The sequence below is a fragment of the Caretta caretta genome, chromosome 17, assembly GCF_965140235.1.
Source record: "Caretta caretta isolate rCarCar2 chromosome 17, rCarCar1.hap1, whole genome shotgun sequence".
NCBI lineage: Eukaryota > Metazoa > Chordata > Testudines > Cheloniidae > Caretta > Caretta caretta.
In genome coordinates this window covers 24,235,336-24,249,806 of record NC_134222.1, presented here as the reverse complement: position 1 = coordinate 24,249,806, position 14,471 = coordinate 24,235,336, and the positions used below count along the sequence as shown (strand labels likewise).

Below are 14,471 nucleotides of genomic sequence, written 5' to 3'. Positions count from 1 at the left end.
AGCAATGGTCTGCTAAACCCAGGGTTGTGAGTTCAATCCTTGAGGGGGCCATTTAGGGATCTGGGGCAAAAAAAAAAAAAAAAAGGGAATTGTGCCTGCTTTGAGCAGGGGGTTGGACTAGATGATCTCCTGAGGTCCCTTCCAACTCTGATAGTCTGTGATTCTATGAAAAAGGCTGCTTTTAAACTGACTCAAAGGCTTCTTTCTGATCCAGCAAACAGACAGACCCTCTGTCTAAAGGGGGCCCCCAACTCTTGTGGAAGGGCTGGAAAGACTTTGGCCTGCTCGGGCCCAGTAAGGCTGATGGGTGACCTCTGGTAAGCTATTATCATGTATGTAGGAACTTTTATTGTGTTTTATGGTGTTTTTTTCTCTGTAATGCTTTCCACCTAAGAATAAATGCAATTTGCTTTGTGAAGGCTGGTTGGTAATTAGCGTACACTGCTGTAGCCCCTGGAGAAAGAGTTAACCACAGATGCTTTACCCAAGTCAGACCTGCTGAGAAATTGCAGTGAGTTGCACAGGGCTTTCAGTCTAACCCCCTGATTTGGAGAGGGAGAGATGCAGGTCTCCACCCCAAGAGAGGTGATGGCTGAACCTTAAAACTTTAAGTGGATGCCCTCAAGGAATGTTGTGGGGAGGGACGTTCAAAGGTGCAGTTTCCCCTGAAACTGACATTTCTGTCTGTGGACTGTTGGATTTGAACTATTCAGTGGTCTATTTCAGTGGAATGGGTCTGCAGGACTTCTAGTGGTTTTCCTGCCAGTCCAGAACTCCCTGACACATTAGTCAGGAGGCCCAGGTATGTCTACTTTAGTGCGTGTATAATTTTCTGTGTCCCAGTGTCTATTCACTGCCCTGCCCTGATATTTTTGTGCTGTTAGCTCAGAAAGTGTGTCATGTTTGAAAAGCAGAAGCTTGTTTCCTGATGGTCATATCCTGCATTCACTGAGTTCAATGGCAATGCTTCCATTGATTTCAGTAGCCCAGGACCAAAGAGTGGGAGATTGGAAGGTGCATTGAGGGGCTGTATCCCTTCCTTGCACTCTCTTATGTCACATCATGGCAGGCAGCTAAAAAGTGATCATTTTTAAGTGCTTATATACAAATGCTAGAAGTCTAAATAATAAGATAGGTGAACTAGAGTACCTTGTATTAAATGAGAACATTGATAAAATAGGTATCACAGAAACTTGGTGGAATGAAGATAATCAATGGGACACAGTAATACCAGGGTACAAAATATATCGAAAGGACAGAATAAGTTGTGCTGGTGGGGGAGTGGCATTATATGTGAAAGAAAGCGTAGAGTCAAATGAAGTAAAAATCTTAATGAACCAAACTGTACCATAGAATCTCTATGGATAGTAATTCCATGCTTGAATAATAAGAATATAGCAATAGGGATATACTACTGACCAGGATGGTTATGATGACTGTGAAATGCTCAGAGAGATTAGAGAGGCTACAAAAATAAAACGAACTCCATAATAATGGGGGATTTCAGCTATCCCTATATTGACTGGGTACATGTCACCTCAGGACAGGATGCAGAGACAAAGTTTGACACCTTAAATGGCTGCTTCTTGGAGAAGCTAGTCCTGGAACCCACAAGAGGAGAGGCAGTTCTTGATATAGTCCTAAGTGGAGCACAGGATCTGGTCCAAGAGGTGAAAATAGCTGAACTGCTTGGTAATAGTGACCATAACATTTAACATCCCTGTGGTGGGGAAAACACCAAAACAGCCCAGCATGGTAGCATTTAAGTTTAGAAAGGGGAACTACACAGAATGAGGAAGTTAGTTAAAGAGAAATTAAAAGGTACAGTGCCAAAAGTGAAATCCCTGCAAACTGCATGGAAACTTTTTAAAGACACCATAATAGAGGCTCAACTTAAATGTATACCCCAAATTAAAAAACATAGTAAGAGGACCAAAAAAGTGCCACTGTGGCTAAACAACTAAATAAAAGAAGCAGCTAGAGGCAAAAAGGCATCCTGCAAAAAGTGGAAGTTAAATCTTAGTGAGGAAAGTAGAAAGGAGCATAAACTCTGGCAAATGAAGTGTAAACATATAATTAGGAAGGCCAAAAAAGAATTTGAAGAACAGCTAGCCAAAGACTCAAAAAGTAATAGCAATTTTCTTTTTTTTAAAAGTACATCAGAAGCAGTAAGCCTGCTAAACAGCCAGTCGGGCCACTGTATGATCGAGATGCTAACGGAGCACTCAGGGACAATAAGGCCATTGTGAGAAACTAAAAGAATTCTTTGCATCGGTCTTCACGGCTGAGGATGTGAAGGAGATTCCCCAATATGAGCCATTCTTTTTAGGTGACAGATCTGAGGAACTATCCCAGATTGAGGTCATTTGAGGAGGTTTTGAAACAAATTGATAAACTAAATAGTAATAAATCACCAGGACCAGATGGTATTCACCCAAGAGTTCTGAAGGAACTCAAATGTGAAATTGCAGAACTACTAACTGTGGTATGTAACCTATCATTTAAATCAGCTTCAGTACCAGATAACTGGAGGATAGCTAATGTGATGCCAATTTTTGAAAGGCTCCGGGGACAATCCCAGCCATTACAGGCCAGTAAACCTAACTTCAGGCAAATTGGTTGAAACTATAGTAAAGAACAGAATTATCAGACACCTAGATGAATGCAATTTGTTGGGGAAGAGTCCCATTTTTGTAAAGAGAAATCATACCTCACCAATCTGCTAGAATTCTTTGAGAGGGTCAATAAGCATGTGGAGAAGGGGGATCCAGTGGATATAGTATACTTTAGACTTTCAGAAAGCCTTTGACAGGGACCCACACCAAAGGCTCTTAAGCAAAGTAAGCAGTCATGGAATGTGAGAGAAGGTCCTCTCATGGATCAGTAATGGGTTAAAAGATAGGAAACAAAGGGTAGGTGGTCAATTTTCAGAACGGAGAGAGGGAAATAGTGTTTTCCCCCAGGGGTCTGTAGTGGGACTGATGCTGTTCAACATGTTCATAAATGATCTGGAAAAAGGGGTAAACGGTGAGGTGGCAAAATTTGTAGATGATACAAAACTAAGATAATTGAGATAATTAAGATAATTAAGTCCAAAGCAGACTGCGAAGAGCTACAAAAGGATCTCACAAAACTGGGTGTCTGGGCTACAAAATGGCAGATGAAATTCAATTTTGATAAATGCAAAGTAAAGCACATTGGAAAACATAATCCCAACTATACATGTAAAATGATGGGGTCTAACTTATCTGTTACCACTCAAGAAAGTGATCTTAGAGTCACTGTGGATAGTTCTCCAAAAACATCCACTCAGTGTGCAGCGACAGTTAAAAAAAGCTAACGGAATGTTGGACATCATTAAGAAAGGGATAGGTAAAAAGACAGAAAATATCATATTGCCTCTATAGAAATCCATGGTATGCTCACATCTTGAATGCTGCATGCAGATCTGGTCGCCCCAGCTCAGAAAAGATATATTACAATTGGAAAAGGTACATAAAAGGGCAACAAAAAAGATTGGAGGTATGGGACATCTTCCATATGAGGAGAGATTAATAAGACTGGGACTTTTCAGCTTGGAAAAGAGATGACGAAGAGGGGATATGATAGAGGTCTTTAAAATCATGACTGGTGTGGAGAAAGTGAATAGGGAAGTGTTATTTACTCATAACACACGAACTAGGAGTCACGAAATGAAATTAATAGGCAGCAGATTTAAAACAAACAAAAGGAAGTATTTCTTCACATAATGCACAGTCAACCTGTGGAACTCTTTTCCAGAGGATTTTGTGAATGCCAAGACTATAACACAATTCCAAAAAGAACTAGATAAGTTCACGGAGGATAGGTCCATCAGTGGCTATTTGCCACAATGGGCAAAGGTGGTGTCCCTAGCCTCTGTTTGCCAGAAGCTGGGAATGGGCGACAGGGGATGGATCACTGGATGATTACCTGTTCTGTTCATTCATAGAATCATAGAATATCAGGGTTGGAAGGGACCTCAGGAGGTCATCTAGTCCAACCCCCTGCTCAAAGCAGGACCGATCCCCAATTAAATCATCCCAGCCAGGGCTTTGTCAAGCCTGACCTTAAAAACTTCTAAGGAAGGAGATTCTACCACCTCCCTAGGTAACACATTCCAGTGTTTCACCACCCTCCTAGTGAAAAAGTTTTTCCTAATATCCAATCTAAACCTCCCCCACTGCAACTTGAGACCATTACTCCTTGTCCTGTCATCTTCTACCACTGAGAATAGTCTAGAACCATCCTCTTTGGAACCACCTCTCAGGTAGTTGAAAGCAGCTATCAAATCCCCCCTCATTCTTCTCTTCTGCAGACTAAACAATCCCAGTTCCTTCAGCCTCTCCTCATAAGTCATGTGTTCCAAACCCCTAATCATTTTTGTTGCCCTTCGCTGGACTCTCTCCAGTTTTTCCACATCCTTCCATTCCCTCTGAAGCACCTGGCATTGGCCCCTATCAGAAGACCAGTTACTGGGCTAGATGGACCTTTGATCTGACCCAATATGGGCGTCGTTCTTATATGTCAGGTGTGGCCAACTGTGGCTTGTGAGCCACATGCAGCTCTTTTATAGTTAAAAGTGCAGCTCCTGGAGCCTCCAAAGCACCCCACCCATTCTCTGTCTACAAGACTGGGCAGGGGGGAGCTCAGGGCTTCTGCCCTGCGGCGGCGTGGTGGGAGACTAGAGGCTTCTACTCTGCAGGAAGGGGGGGTTTAAGGACTTTTGCCCTGGGGGGGAGCATCAAGGCAGAAGCCCCGCACTCCAGCAGGTACTGCTCCGCAGGGCAGGTTGTGTGTGTCTTGCGGCTTTCGACCTTCTGAAGATTATTGTATGCGGGTAGGAGATTCAGTAATTTTGGCCACTCCTGTTTTATATAGTGTCTGGGCACCACCATCTGTAGAAACAACGAGGAGTACTTGTGGGACCTTAGAGACTAACAGATGTATTTGGGCATAAGCTTTCGTGAGCTAAAACCTACTTCATCAGATGCATGGAGTGGAAAACACAGTAGGCAGGTCTAAATAAACAGCATATGAAAAGATGGGAGTTTCCTTACCAAGTGTGGGGTCAGTAGGAACCCTCTACTATTACTCACACCTTCTTGTCAACTGTTTGAAATGGGCCACCCTGATTACCACTACAGAAGTGATTTTTCCTCCTGTTGATAATTGCCCTCTTCCACTTTAATTGAATTGTCTCATTAGAACTGACCCCCCACTTGATAAGGCAACTCCCATCTTTTCATATGCTGTGTATTTATACCTGCCTACTGTATTTTCCACTCCATGCATCTGATGAAGTGGGTTTTAGCCCATGAAAGCTTATGGCCAAATAAATTTGTTAGTCTCTAAGGTGCCACAAGTACTCCTCATTGTTTTTGCTGATACAGACTAACATGGCAACCACTCTGAAACCATCTGTAGAGTTTGTCATGCTAATAAGGTAACTTCTCTTTCATTTCAGTTGTGTAGGATTTCTAAATTGAAATGATGATCTGAACCGGTGCAGGTGACTGTCATTTATATTGATTGGCAGCCTTTCAGACCCCTTGGGATGCTGTTCTTTGACAATGACAGGTTTGATCAATCTAATGTAGTCAGCCCAGTTTAAGGAAAGCAGCATGTTGGCCATTGCACAGTTGCTGTAAAGGCCTGGTTGACTTTGGCACTGTTGCTCTCTCTTTACATACTCCTGTGGTGTTTGAAGAATCTTATAGCAGGGACATATTTGTCTCTTCCCTTACCTCCTTCCTTCCCAAAGTAATACAATGGGTAAAACGTCCCTCCTCTTCCTACCTCTATTGGGAAGTTTCTTTAAGTGTACTGGCTGGTTACCATCTCTTGTGTGCAAGCCCCTCTTGGAAGCCACTTGCTTCTGCCTCTCTGGGGAGGTCCATGATGTGCACTTGCTGTACCAACCTGCTGCAGTAGATGATTCTGGCAGTGACATCTGTTGACCTCATGGGTTTGTCAAGGTGTTAGTGGATTCCCTATGCCATCATTGGCCTGAGTCCATCTGTTTAATTGACTAAGTATCTGAGGTCATTCTCCCTCTTGACTAGAAGTATATGGCTGCTGGGGATGCCTGGCCACAAACTCCCCTACATGGGGGGATGGTTTGGAGTAGCATGTGGCTAACATCCGAGGCTGGGGATTTGTTTTGAAGACACCTTTTTTGCCAGTTTATCTGATACTTCAGGTGTTCATGAATGGCTGTTGGGTGTTTTGAGTTGGTGTGGCTTCCTAGTTTATTACCTTATAATGTATTTGCTTGGTTTATATCGAGGCATGTGAAGCCCTAAGTGGTAAGGGTGCTTTTTGGTCATTCTGATTTGAAGTCTGCTTAATTACTAGTCTTCTCATTGTTCAGATAGCTTTCAGGGCATTCATGGGAGAGAGTAAGGAGGTTTGTATAAAGTTAGGGAGCTATCTGAAAACTAACTTGTTCAGGCACTAGTTCGATACATCTAATTAAAGGGGTTTGTAAATCAGTGTTAGTTTGCAGTAATGGGCACTGTAACTTTCACTGATAAAAATGAAAATTTATTTAATGTTCTGAGGAGGGCAGGGTGGGCAAGTAAGTTTCCAGAGCTGTGTCACCCCGTTGCTGGTGGTGTTTAGCCACATCTTCCAAATCTCATGTTTTCCTGCAGCTTTGTACCCTAGCTGGGAGGAGGTCTTTTTGTTAGCATGTGTAGTGAAACCCTCCATCAAGCTGAAGTCTCTGGCCCATCTCTCAGGGCGGAATTTGAGCAATATGTTAGGAGCAGCAACTCCAGCCGGTACCAGACAGGAGTCTGTCGGGATGGTGTTCAGACCTCAGAATGTTGCTTCTGAGGTCAAAGGGACTCCAACTTACATTGTTGCCTCTGTCCCCCAAAACACTCCCCTCGTTTTGTTTCCCCCCAGGTGCATTTTGTAGAACTAATAAATGTGTGTGTGGTGACCCAGCTTGGCTAGGCTATGTTAACTGTGAGGAGAGGCAAACCACAACAAAAGGGATAACTTGAAATTTTTATAACTTTCTAAGGCAAGACCCCAAACTTGTATCAGGAGATAGATAATATAGAACATTACCAAAGGCTTACTATTTATGATATTAAACTATAGGTTACCAACTCGTTAACCTTTTGTGTGATTGGACATGCTGTGCAGTTAGTACCAAATGCATTGTTGTTAACAAGAACAAGAGATTACAATAGACTGTCACTTCAGAGAAGAAACTCTTCCTCTCCTTGACTCTCAGTCCAGCTCCACGCTTGCTGTCCTGTTTTTTTCCTCTCTTTGGCTTGAAGTGCTCCTTGGATTCTATGTTCCTGTGGCTGTACCTCTTTCTACCGAGTTTATCCACAAGTGGGGTTTCTTTGCCTTGTGGGCCCTCACTTGTCCATTAGGCACCTTTGAACTGTATTCCTTCAGCAGGTGTTTGAACAGTCATTTTCTCTGCTCACTCACTTTAGGTCCTTTGTGGGTGGGCTGTTCATTTACTGTTTTCAGGATCTGTTTTCATCTAACACAGCTTTTTGTTCAATTCCCTTTTTCACCAATGATATTTCCTTTCAGTTTTTCCCCCTGACTCTCTGTCTCTGGTAAGTCTGTAGATTTTATTTCCCTCTGCTGCCTTTCGCCAGTAGTACCTGCTTCTCCTGACCTGAAACCATTCCTATTTTCCTCTTTCTCCCTTCCCAATCTCCTGCTTTTATTGTCCTGTTCTCTCATCACCTCACCTCCTGCCCAGGCTCCCGTTCATCTGCTAGCTCAGCATTGAGATTCTTCTCCTTTTCTAACAGCTGTTTTTCCCCAACTGCCCCTTCGGGTGGATCCCGAGGCCCCTCCCCAGCTCAAGCTGCCCTCTCGTTGGCTGTCTCTCTCCCCAGGACAGCATTCTGTGCTGTTGCATCACAGCTGCAGCAGGTGGTAGTGCCCGGGTGAAGGTTAGTACCTGTGGGGCTCTTCAGAGAATGTCTCCTTATCCCCGGCTTTTGTGGAGGGTGGATTGGTATGGCTGCGTTCAGGGACTTCCAACAAAATGGTTTGTGATTCACTGGGCTAGCATCCAGACCCATTGTGTGTGTATCCCATGCACGGAGTGATCATGTAGGTTATAACACTGTCTCCATTATTATGAGCACAATGAGTCTCTCTTCTTGGGACAGCTTCTTCCTGAGTGTGTCTCTGGTCTCTCCCCCTTAAGGCAAGACCATCCTGACCTCAACTTTATATTCCCATGCCCTACAGGGGAGTGGAGTAGAATCATAGAACTGGAAGGGAACTCAAGAGGTCATCTAGTCCAGTCCCCTGCACTCAAGGCAGGACTAAGTATTTTCTAGACCAGTGCTTCTCAAGCTATCTGATGTGGGGGACCGGCAATTTTTTTTTTCCAATGTGCGCGCAGACTGGCAGCCGATAACGTTCCACAGACCACCACTGTGAGTAGCACTGATCTAGACCATCCCTGACAGGTGTTTGTCCAACCTGCTCTTAAAAAGCCCCAATGATGGCGATCCCACAGCCTCCCTAGGCAATTTATTCCAGTGCTTAACCGCTCTGACAATTAGGAGGTTTTTTCTAATTTCCAACCTAAACCGCTCTTGCTGCAGTTTAAGCCCATTGCTTCTTAGAACCATAGAATATCAGGGTTGGAAGACACCTCGGGAGATCATCTAGTCCAACCCCCTGCTCAAAGCAGGACCAGCACCAACTAAATCATCCCAGCCAGGGCTTTGTCAAGCCGGGCCTTAAAAACCTCTAAGGATGGAGATTCCACCACCTCCCCAGGTAACCCATTCCACTGCTTCCCTACCCTCCTAGTGAAATAATGTTTCCTAATATCCAACCTAGACCTCCCCCACTGCAACTTGAGACCATTGCTCCTTGTTCTGTCATCTGCCACTGCTGAGAACAGCCGAGCTCCACCCTCTTTGGAACCCCCTTCAAGTTATTGAAGGCTGCTATCAAATACCTCTGACTTTTCTCTTCTGCAGACTAAACAAGCCCAGTTCCCTCAGCCTCTCCTCGTAAGTCATGTGCACCAGCCCCCTGATCAGAGGTTAATAAGAATAATTTTTTTCCCTCCTTCTTGTAACAACCTTTTATGTCCTTGAAAATTATCATGTCCTCTCTGTCTTCTCTTCTCCAGACTAAACAAACCCAATTTTTTCAATCTTCCCTCATAGGTCATGTTTTCTAGACCTTTAATCATTTTTGTTGCTCTTCTCTGGACTTTCTCCAGTTTGTCCACATCTTTCCAGAAATGTGGCACCAAATACTCCAGTTGAGGCCTCATCAGCGCAGAGTAGAGTGGAAGAATTACTTCTCGTGTCTTGCTTACAATACTCCTGCTAATACATCCCAGAATGATGTTTGCTTTTTTTGCAACAGCGTTACACTGTTGACTCATATTTAGCTTGTGATCCACTATGACCCCCATATCTCTTTCCACAGTACTCGTTCCTAGACAGTCATTTCCCATTTTATAAGTGTGCAACTGATTGTTCCTTCCTAAGTGGAGTACTTTGCATTTGTCCTTATTGAATTTCATCCTATTTACTTCAGACCATTTCTCCAGTTTGTCCAGATCATTTTGAATTTTAATCCTATCCTCTAAAGCACTTGCAAGTACTGGGCTGAAGATACAGAAAAAAGATGCCAGAGCTCAGAGGCACCATTTCTCAGGGGAGTGTGCAGTTTGTCTCCATTAGAAATTCATGGACACTTCCTTGCATGAAAGTAGAGAAATGAAAGTTAACACACAATTACTTTTAACTGGAAAAAATTACAGCACCAAGTGGAAATGAAATTTTTGTTCTATCTAATCATATGTGATGCTCACCTTGGTAGTATCTGAGTGTCTCTCAGGTAATTAAAAAGTAACAAATAATTACAAAAAAATCTTCAAAAATCTTCTCTCCCTTCCCTGCTTGTAGTTATTGAGGGAAGCTAAGGGCATGGCTACACTTGCAGATGTAGAGTGCTGTGAGTTAAAGCTGCCGTCGGAGAACTCAGTAGGGAAAGCGCTGCAGTGTGTTTACACTGTCAGCTGCAAATGCACTGGAGTGGCCACGTTTGCAGTACTTGCAGCGGTATTGAGAGTGGTGCATTATGGGCAGCTATCCCACAGAGCACCTCTTCCCATTCTGGTGCTGTGGCTTGTGGGAAGGGGGGAAGGGGGTGCAGGGCATTCTGGGTCCTGTCCTAACATCCCATGATGCATCACTTCGCATCCCAGCAATCCCTGTTCTTCTGTCCACATTTGGCGCCATCTTTCAGTGCTTTTTGTACTGCGTGCGCTGTCTTCCCTTTCAGTCTGTGGGAATGGATCCTGAAGTGCTGAGGAATATGCTGATGGGTCTCGCTAGCATGTCACAAATGGCAGTCGAGTTACTCCTTAAGCTACAAACTGACAGTGAGGAGCCAGACGATGATGTCGACTCGCATAATGCATACGACACGAGATTGCTTGTGGCATTCATGGTCATGCTCACCGCAGTGGAACGCCACTTTTGAGCTCGGGAAACAAGCATTGAGTGGTGGGATCACATCGTCATGCAAGTCTGGGATGACAAGCAGTGGCTGAAGAACTTTCAGATGAGAAAATCCACTTTCATGGGACTGTGTGCTGAGCTCACCCCCACACTGCGGCGCAAGGATACAAGATTGAGAGCTTCCCTGCCTGTGGAGAAGCGGGTGGCTATTGCAGTTTTGAAGCTGGCAACTCCAGACAGCTACCGATTGGTCGCTAACCAGTTTGGAGTGGGAAAGTCGACTGTTGGAATCGTTTCAGAGGAACAGCCGTGTTAGTCTGTATTCGCAAAAAGAAAAGGAGTACTTGTGGCACCTTAGAGACTAACCAATTTATTTGAGCATGAGCTTTCGTGAGCCACAGCTCACTTCATCAGATGTGTACCGTGGAAACTGCAGCAGACTTTATATACACACAGAGAATATGAAACAATACCTCCTCCCACCCCACTGTCCTGCTGGTAATAGCTTATCTAAAGTGATCAACAGGTGGGCCATTTCCAGCACAAATCCAGGTTTTCTCACCCTCCACCCCCCCACACAAATTCACTCTCCTGCTGGTGCTAGCCCATCCAAAGTGACAACTCTTTACATAATCAAGTCGGGCTATTTCCTGCATAGATCCAGGTTTTCTCACTTCCCCCCCACCCCCATACACACACAAATTCACTCTCCTGCTGGTAATAGCTCATCTAAACTGACCACTCTCCAAGTTTAAATCCAAGTTAAACCAGAATATCTGGGGGGAGGAGGGGGTTAGGAAAAAACAAGAGGAAACAGGCTACCTTGCATAATGACTTAGCCACTCCCAGTCTCTATTTAAGCCTAAATTAATAGTATCCAATTTGCAAATGAATTCCAATTCAGCAGTTTCTCGCTGGAGTCTGGATTTGAAGTTTTTTTGTTTTAAGATAGCGACCTTCATGTCTGTGATTGCGTGACCAGAGAGATTGAAGTGTTCTCCGACTGGTTTATGAATGTTATAATTCTTGACATCTGATTTGTGTCCATTTATTCTTTTACGTAGAGACTGTCCAGTTTGACCAATGTACATGGCAGAGGGGCATTGCTGGCACATGATGGCATATATCACATTGGTGGATGTGCAGGTGAAGGAGCCTCTGATAGTGTGGCTGATGTTATTAGGCCCTGTGATGGTGTCCCCTGAATAGATATGTGGGCACAATGTGGCTCACGAAAGCTCATGCTCAAATAAATTGGTTAGTCTCTAAGGTGCCACAAGTACTCCTTTTCTTGTTGGAATCGTGTTGATGGAAGTTTCCAGGGCCATTAATTGCATCCTGCTCAGAAGAACCATGACTCTGGGTAACGTGCATGACATTGTGTCTGGCTTTGCACAAATTCTCTAACTGCGGAGGGGTGATGGATGGGACGCATATTCCAATTCTGGCACCAGCCCATCTAGCCTCCGAGTACGTTAATCAGAAGGGGTATTTCTCTTTGGTTCTCCAGGTGCTTGTGGATCACCGTTTCATTGACATGAACGCAGGCTGGTCCGGAAAGGTGCATGATGCACGCATCTTTTGGAACACAGGCTTGTTCAGGAAGCTGCAAGCCAGGTCTTTCTTCCTAGACCAGATGATCACTGTAGGGGAAATAGAAATGCCCATTGTGATCCTTGGAGACCCCGCTTACCCTTTAATGCCCTGGCTCATGAAACCCTACACAGGGAGCCTTGACAGCAGGAAGGAGCGGTTCAACAACAGGCTGAGTCGGTGCAGAATGACTGGAGTGTGCTTTTGGCCTTTTAAAGGGCCACTGGCGCCATCTGTATGGGAAGCTGGACCTGGCCGATGACAACATCCCCACGGTTATATCCACGTGCTGTACCCTCCATAACATATTTGAAGGGAAGGGTGAAAGATTCACTCAGGCATGGAACTTCATGGTTCAACACCTGGAGGCTGAATTTGATCAATCAGAGAGCAGGGCTGTTAGAGGGGCCCAGTGCAGGGCTGCAAGGATTAGGGATGCCTTGAGGGAGCAATTTGAGGCTGAAAGCCACCAGTAATGTTTGGTGCCCTGCACAGGAGTGAAGTGCAGTGATTCCACTGTTAGTAGGAATCTGTGTTTGCTACAGTGACTTGCAGTGCCTGTTGCTTTCCTGGACTAAGGTATCTTTTACTTAATGCAATAATAAAGAATGTTTTCAAAGCCAAAAAATGCATTTATTGAAAAGAAACACAACTCCTTGGGAAACAGAAAGGGCAAGGGGGTGGGGTGGAGAATGGTTCAATCACAGATTTGCGTACGTCCTGTTATCATACTCAGCCTTCCTGTCTGGAATGCTGTGCTCCTCACCCCCAAGACCCCGCACCGAACAACTTCCTTCCCAAAATAAAAGCCACTTACTGGGCACCTCCTCTGGTGTTTGTTCTTCCCCAAGCATCGGCCGCGGCGGCTGGCTACCTTCCTCCTGGCTTGAGAACAGCTCCTGGCTGCGTGCATCTAGGGATGCTGGGCTGTCTTCCTCCTCCTCAGCACCCTTGCTCCCATTTTCCTCCTCCTCCTCCTGCCTTGTTGAACTGGGCTCTGAAGTGTCCATGGTGGTCCTCGGAGTGGAGGTTGGGTCGCCCCCAAGCATTACATCCAGCTCTTTGTAAAAACGGCAGGTCACGGGGGCAGCACTGGAGCGGCTGTTTGCCTCTCGGGCTTTGAGGTAGGCATTCCACAGCTCCTTCACTTTAATCCTGCACTGCAGTGCATCCCTGTCATGGCCCCTTTCCATCATGTCCCTTGAAAACTGCCCAAAGGTATCATAATTCCTTTGGCTGGAGCGCAGCTGGGACTGGACAGCTTCCTCCCCCGCCCCCAACACTGATGAGGTCCCGCACCTCGCTGTTGCTCCATACTGGGGATCGCCTGGTGCGTGGAGCCATGGTCACCTGGAAAGATTCACTGAGAGCACTCCATGCCTTGCTGAGCAAACAGGAAAGAGATTTTCAAAATTCCCAGAGAATTTAAAGGGTGGGTCTGATGGCTGGTCACCTGAGGGCAGGGCAGTAGAGTTCAAAGTGATGACCAGAGTGGCTAGAACAGGCATTGTGGGACACTTCTGGAGACCAATCAGAGTGCATTAATAGACCAGGGCATCCACACTGGCACCATGGTGCTCCAGCGGGGGTGTAGCAAGCATTCTGCTTCTCCTCGAGGTGGATTACCAGGAGCGCTCCAGCTGCGGAGTCCGGGCGCTCTACGTGCCTTGCTAGTGTGGATGTGTCATGAGTTAGGGCACCCGGGGCTGCTTTAATGTGCTCTAACTTGCAAGTGTAGCCATGCACTAAGTCAAAGGGATGGGTATTGTGTTTTTTGAAAGTGCTTCTCTGGATTTCAATGCATAGTTTTTCACTATGAGATTTTTATTTCTCTTTGCAGGAAAATGTCAGCCTCCGTAGAATAAGCTTAGAGACATCTACAACCACAGAAGAATCAAAGTCTCAAAAGGTAGTGTTAATTAGTTAAAAGTAATATTTGTTTTATATATTATTACTTTTCCACTAATAGATGAACCTAATAAATAAAGATACCTATGACCCCTGACACTTGCTTCAGAAAGAAGCCCACCCTATTACCAAACAAGAAACAAATCTATGCAGGTTTTTCATTTGTTCCCCTCTGACGTCACCTATTCCTTTACAGTTCTTTCTCAGAGATTCCTGGAACAGCACTGCTATGCACTGCTTCATATTAGGGGCTAGGAGCAAATGCACAATCTAGCCTTCAGTATGTTGACAGACTTTCCTATTTCCTATGCTTTCCAACTTAACGTCTCCAGGAGCTAAACTAATAATCACTTTTCCCCCATATGGGGGAGAGCTATCATGACTGTCCATTGATAGCTGAAGTATGTTATCTTTTGCAAGATTGGATTTGGCTTCTACTGAGTTAATAAATAACATGTATCTAGA

The 14,471-nt window shown here is 44.9% G+C and overlaps 1 protein-coding gene across 6 annotated transcripts in view; it reads left to right on the top strand.

Moving 5' to 3' along the window:
• Window positions 1–14,471, top strand: part of MTMR4 (myotubularin related protein 4) — a 133,634-nt gene that overhangs the window by 5,859 nt on the left and 113,304 nt on the right. Inside the window, exons 2-3 of one of the 6 annotated variants that reach the window (XM_048823877.2) lie at window positions 215–317; window positions 13,939–14,007. The exons of 1 other annotated variant lie outside the window; for it this stretch is intronic. The gene's annotated coding sequence lies outside the window, so the exon portion shown is untranslated. Of the gene's footprint in view, window positions 1–214; window positions 318–7,826; window positions 7,956–9,870; window positions 9,880–12,776; window positions 13,223–13,938; window positions 14,008–14,471 lie in introns of those variants that run through there. 4 more of the 6 variants (XM_048823882.2, XM_075120752.1, XM_048823878.2 and 1 more) reach the window with 4 other exon arrangements.